This window comes from Amblyomma maculatum, chromosome 8 (genome assembly GCF_055883805.1).
Source record: "Amblyomma maculatum isolate TAMU_Amacu chromosome 8, ASM5588380v1, whole genome shotgun sequence".
NCBI classification, from domain to species: Eukaryota; Metazoa; Arthropoda; class Arachnida; order Ixodida; family Ixodidae; genus Amblyomma; species Amblyomma maculatum.
The window spans coordinates 59,241,557-59,247,493 of NC_139351.1; the positions used below are offsets into that span (position 1 = coordinate 59,241,557).

At 44.6% G+C, this 5,937-nt stretch overlaps 1 long non-coding RNA gene across 1 annotated transcript; it reads left to right on the forward strand.

The window, feature by feature from the left end:
* Positions 1-3,063: 3,063 nt before the first annotated feature.
* LOC146181241 (uncharacterized) lies at positions 3,064-4,772 on the forward strand. The gene is made up of 3 exons (XR_014700188.1): positions 3,064-3,188; positions 3,329-3,462; positions 4,579-4,772. It is a non-coding gene; the product is annotated as an uncharacterized LOC146181241 (long non-coding RNA).
* The last annotated feature ends 1,165 nt before the right edge of the window (positions 4,773-5,937 follow it).

The window sequence follows — 5,937 nt, forward strand, 5'->3', positions numbered from 1 at the left end:
TCTCTATTTCGGTGGACAACCGCAGTTAATTGCAAATTGGTTATAGGAAAGTAAAGGCGCAGCATCTGTCACAGATCCCGGTGGGAACCTGGACCGCATCTGCATATTTACTACCACATTCCGAATATTTCAGACAAAACTCGACGATACTCAAGCGAAAACCGGGTTAGCGAGGTGGCTTTTGGACCAAATGAGCTGTAGCGCTTCGCATATATACATATATGCTGCACTCTCGATAGACGAAACTCGAGTATATTGCCGACATGAGGATAAATGGAACAGCTTGGGACAAATATTTGCCCGCCTCAGTTAAAACACGGGGATTAGGAAAGCTTTATTCCTTATATATCAATATGCCGAGGCCGACTGTCTTTATCCAGAACACAAATGTGGTCCTGATAGTTTTCAAATAAAAATGAAAGGCACGCAAAGAGCCGATCGCCCGGACGATTCGCCTGTCGAACGTAACTTCCTGCGAACACAAGCATTGTGCAAAAAGTAACATTTGGTTCTTTTGAGAAAATTCAAAGGGATTGCGTTTTGAGAATCCCGCGCAACATGACGAGGATCGATCGGTTCCTGCACCAGTGGCGGTCTACATTGTTAAATTCTTCAACGTCAGCCTCACACGCAGAAATATGGTATGAAATGCCAGAATATATATAAAGTTCCTCGAATCCCCTTTTCCCCAGCCGCGTATTCACTGCTGCTATAATATATCATTAAATAACATTGTCCATATCAAAGTAAAGTCTCCTGCAATACCGCAGGTTTCCCCTCTACATTCCATGAGGCAGTCGGCTTAGCAGGAGAAAAGTGGAAAATTCGTATCATTGAAACAGCTATTTTTATGCAACATTGAGTTATACCGCGTGCATGATATATATTGACACTATATCATTTGAGCCTGCTGATAGAAATATACATTGCGCAACAGGAGGTGAAATTAACTGTTATTTATACATATTTTGAAATAACGCTTTAACCGCGCGCTAATTGAGCCGCGGCGGGTATGGTACACTCTGTGGTTGATCGCGAGTTGTCATGAACTTATGCTTGAATTTGTGAACTGGTAGGCGCTGATTGTCTGTTTGAAGCATACTTAGTATTAAGTGCCTAAGATTTGCGCGGTAACTGCTATGAACCTACGAATGTAATTGTCCATTTTTTTTTATGGTTAAATGGTAACCTCTGAATTTAAACAACCTCATCATAAAGTTAACCTATAACATAACTCTAAGCAAACCCACGGTAAACCGAAGAGATCACGTGCCTTTAAGGTTTATATGTTAACCGTCAATTACTTTTGCCAGTGCCCTCGAAACCTATCAATCCTAAACGCCCTTAAATTCGTTTCGCAGCCTCCGTGAGTTTACATTTCGTACGGGGTCAAGAAAAGAGGCGGTGAGCTTTTATGAGCTTTCATCCGGATCCGGTGCACTTCGCCCTGCGATCTTCTACTGATTTTCATGCATCCCTAGAACAAATGGACAAAATATATTTTTGTCAGAAACTTGCAGCAGTTACTATGTGATTCAATCGTTATTTACCAGCTTGAGCTCGAAGTCACGGGCTTTAGTCGAGCTGCAGAAGCCGCATTATGATGGAAACCAAACGCGAAAACGGAAATGTGATTTGCGATTAATATGACAGCCCGAGGGACTCTAAATAACCCACGTACTGCTTTGGGAAGTATAAATCCGCATGGACTATGTAATCTCTGCAAAAGCACTCATAATATACAGTGTTCTGCAACTTAACCGTCTTGGAAAAGTTTCCAAGACGGTTCCGATAAAGTTACTGAACACTATATACGTAGCCAGGTCTTGCTATTTTGGCTAAATGAAGCTGCAGGTGTTCTACTGCCCCACACTTGGTTTATGTGGAAGATATTCGGTTAAAAGAACATTACATACATTCACTCCAAGCCATATTTTTTTCATGCAAAGAACTACAGCCGCTGGTATCAAGACGGGGGTTCTACAGAAGCCGTAGAAAAAAGAAAAGAAAAGAAAAGAAACTACCTCGACGCTTCTTGAACGACGAGGGAGGGGGGGGGGGGGGAGGGGGAGTACGTGAAAAAGAAAGAAAACTGCTTCTCGCTGCGCGGGACCCGCTGCCCCCCATCGGCCCATCTCTTTTCCTTGCGGCAAAGCGGAAAGAACCACGGGGAGGCGAAAGGCATCGAGGCACCCTACCGCGGGGGCGACAGGAATGCCGAAGCAGAGAGAGATAGCGCGAAAAAAAAAAAGAATTGCATGCACCGCACACAGGGAGATTCTCGCTGCTTTTTGCAGCTTCTCTCCCCCCCTCCTCCCTTCTTGAGGTCACATGTCCAAATGGCGGGAAAACACATCCCGCGCGAGCTAAGATGCGCGGCCGCGGCGTCACTCAGTCGACGGCCAGCCTCCGTGTGGGCGCGATGCGTACTGCCTAATCTTATCGTCCGCTTTTATTTCGCGCAAATTCAATCTGTCTCAACCTCCTGGTGCAGTCAGCGTTTGAAAAGAACAGCCCATATATGCAGCTGATGATTGCAGCCGCTTGTACAGATTCTTCGTGCCGAAGTTCACCAAAACATGCGTAAGTACATGATCTTTCGGTCTTGATCAGAGGAGCTTTTTGCTAGATTCGATATTATACTGAACATAATAATGTATTGTTTTGGGGCATATGTTCGTCTTGTTATATACCCCTTGCATCTTTCTTCATATATATATATATAATTGGCGTGGGCGCTGATCGCGCAGGAAGACTTGCTGAGCCGTTTGGAAACAAGGCTGCGGCTGGCTGCGGTGGCAGAATTGGCTCATTTTGCAGTCTGGGTCCTTCGGTATCTCCTGCCCCAAAATGCTCGCCTTTTAACATGGAGGGACACTCACTATACCGATCAGGTAAGTCCAATTAGCACATATTTTGTTCGATACGACAATATACTGCAACTGTTTCTGGAGCGCGTATATATATGCGCATCTTGTTACTACGTGCATTTCTTTTTTTTTTTATAATCGATGTGTGCGCATTTCGCTCTGATTGCGCAGGAAGACGTGCTGAGCTGACTTGGAAACGATGCTGTGGCGGTGGAATTAGCTCTTTTCGCTGCAGTCCGAGGTCCGATCTCCTCTGCCCCAAAACGCCCGTCTTTCACTTCATATCGAAGTGCATGCACTGACATGTATACCCATCAGGTAAGTCAAATTAGCGCTGATTTTCTTCTATACGATAATGAACTGCAACTAATTATGTATTGTTTTGAGACTTATGCGCATCTTGTTACTGTAAATGCATATTTTGTAATTGGTATGCGCACCTTGCGCTGATCGTGCAGGGAGGCGATATCAGCTGATCTGGAAACTGGCTGCGACAGTGGAAGCTCGTTTCGCCGAAGCCCGAAGTCCTTGGTCTCCTCTACACTAAAACGCTGGCCTTTCACTTCTTTATGGCGGTGCACTTGCCGGACAGGTATTAGCGCTGATTTTGTTTGAAAAATTCGATTATCCGACTCACATCGATGGGACGCATGCAACCCAGTTAAATGTCAAATGCTATCACTGATATAAATATTGCAGCACCCCTCGCCATAGGAGCGATCAGAAGCTGTACAAGCATCATCGCTGCTGCCAAGCAAGCTCGTGCCAGGACTGAGTACAATGTTTATGCCGTGTTTATTATTATTATTATTATTATTATTTTTTTTTTTTGCTGCTGTAATGATGTATATACGTGAAAATTGATGATTGAGTGATGCGGTATGCTGGCAAGGTAAGTGAGCCAGTGCGTTCATTTTGTGGATTTTGGAATTATATATGTGATGCACACAGATCTGAGCCGTTTCGCATTGATTTTGCTCTGTGCGCTTGCTTTCTGGGCAAGCAGTTGTATTTTCATCGTGCGGATTATTTCCTGGTGCTTACATGCTCATGAGGTGTTCAGCTAACCTGTTTCAAACTTTAAAAATTTACAACGGGTTCTATAAGCTTCTAAGAGTTGGGCTGTCTAAATAGCCGAATTTTTAAAATAATGCTCGGTTGTTAAATAACGAAAATAAATCAGATGACTTATCGTTAAATATCCGGTCGCTTTTGCTGTAAAAGTTCCATCTAGTTTGAGAAAATTAAGCTGTATTCTACGGAATAAACTTATTGTAGGTTTCATGTAAATATCGCGGAAACTGTTTGTTCAGCCGCGTTGGAATCCCTCATACGCGCTCTATGACAAGCGCGGACACTTGGTTTTGCTAGAATTATTAAATTGCAGCATTAGCATTCAAGAACGCGCTTCGGGAGGATAAGGTTTGACTGCGCTACGGTTTCAAATTGCAACATCATGACTCCAGCAAAACGAAGTGATCGCGCCTTTCTCGCGGATTCACGGATCCTGATTACCTATTGCGGCTTTGCGCTAATGCGTTTTCAGTAGGGTCGCATGAAGTCAAGCGCATAAAATATATTGATGTGATAGTGCAGTTGGTGGCAGTGAGCAGACATTATTTTTTCTACCTTTCACCCTATATTTGCCTGCAATGTAAAAGTCTAGGCGAAAAGGAAATATTTCATTAAAACACTTGTCTTCGTACAGCTGACCAAGATGGAACCTGCCGCAGATCCGACCAGTCGCAGACATCAAGTGATCGACAGGCTGCCAAAAGAAGGAGACCAAGCCTCAAGCCCATCTTCCATATGTGGCACACGCGCAGTCATATATCCACGCTTATTAAAAAGCAAATCGCGAGCTTTTTCTGAACGCTGTTGACAAATAAATTTTTCACCAAATACTGCAGCTTTTGTTTCTTCATGGCATCAGAAAAGCTACTGCTTTCCTTGATGCATTTGTATGTGCTACCCCGTTATATATGCATGGCCCACGATATATTAAATGCATGGCATGATACCTGCACGAGGGGCGATGCCGGCCACTAACCGGCGTCGGGAAGCAACCGGCCGACGTATGGTCTTTCGTCAGCAAAATGCTAGGGCAGACGAGCGGCCGACCATTCAGTAACGCTGGCAGACGGCAGGCCCACGTGCGGCAGGTGGTCGGTCACGTCGGGCCAAAAGGTTGGGCCGTAGTCGATTGCCTAAAATCGGCCAACGTTAGGTCAGTGTCAATCCCCGACGCCGGCCCTCATTCGGGTGCCGAAGGTCGGCCAGCCACTTTTTGGTCGGCGAGAAAGGTCGGCCCTATCTTTTGCCACACACTTTTTTTTGCTTGGGCGTCTACTGGTCTCTACCCCGCACCTCCACCAAGTGTAAGGTGTTTATTGGAGCACCAAGACCGTAAGCAACGTCCGCAAACCAAAGCGACGGGGGTAGCGTTCGAATCAACAGTGCAGTGCCAACAAGGCTCCGGCTCTACTTCGTCTACCTCTTCGGGTTGGCGCGCGAGCTGATGACGATCGGGATTACTACAACAGAAACTATTTTTGCAATGTATGCAACAAAGAGTTTTATGTTTTTGGCAACCTGATTCAAGGATGAGCATGATTTCAAACCTATGTGTGCCAACTTAGAGTTTAGGATGTCAATACTAGCGGGGCTTTATCTCTTCAGTGATGTTTTGTGTCATGCAGTTTAGCTACTTCATGGTGCCCTTTGTTTTTTTTGTCATAGTTCACCCAGTGTTGCTTCTGTATTAAGCAGTTATACTGTCGGCATTATATTACAGCTCCTTGTTTCTGCATTGTTTTGTGCATACATAGAAAAAGTATCACTGACTTTTGTAAACATGTTTGTAAATACATATATATTTTAAATTTTATGGAATACCCTCCTAACGTGCATACAGCCGTCAGGCATTTGGTTGCAAGACCAGAGTTCACTTATCTTTATTTTCTTGTGCTGGTGGTAGTTTGAGGCACAGTGATGTATGATCTAGCCCTGTAGTTTTGTCTGAAAATCATGGGGCCGTAATGTAGGGACTTGTATCTGCAGTGATTTA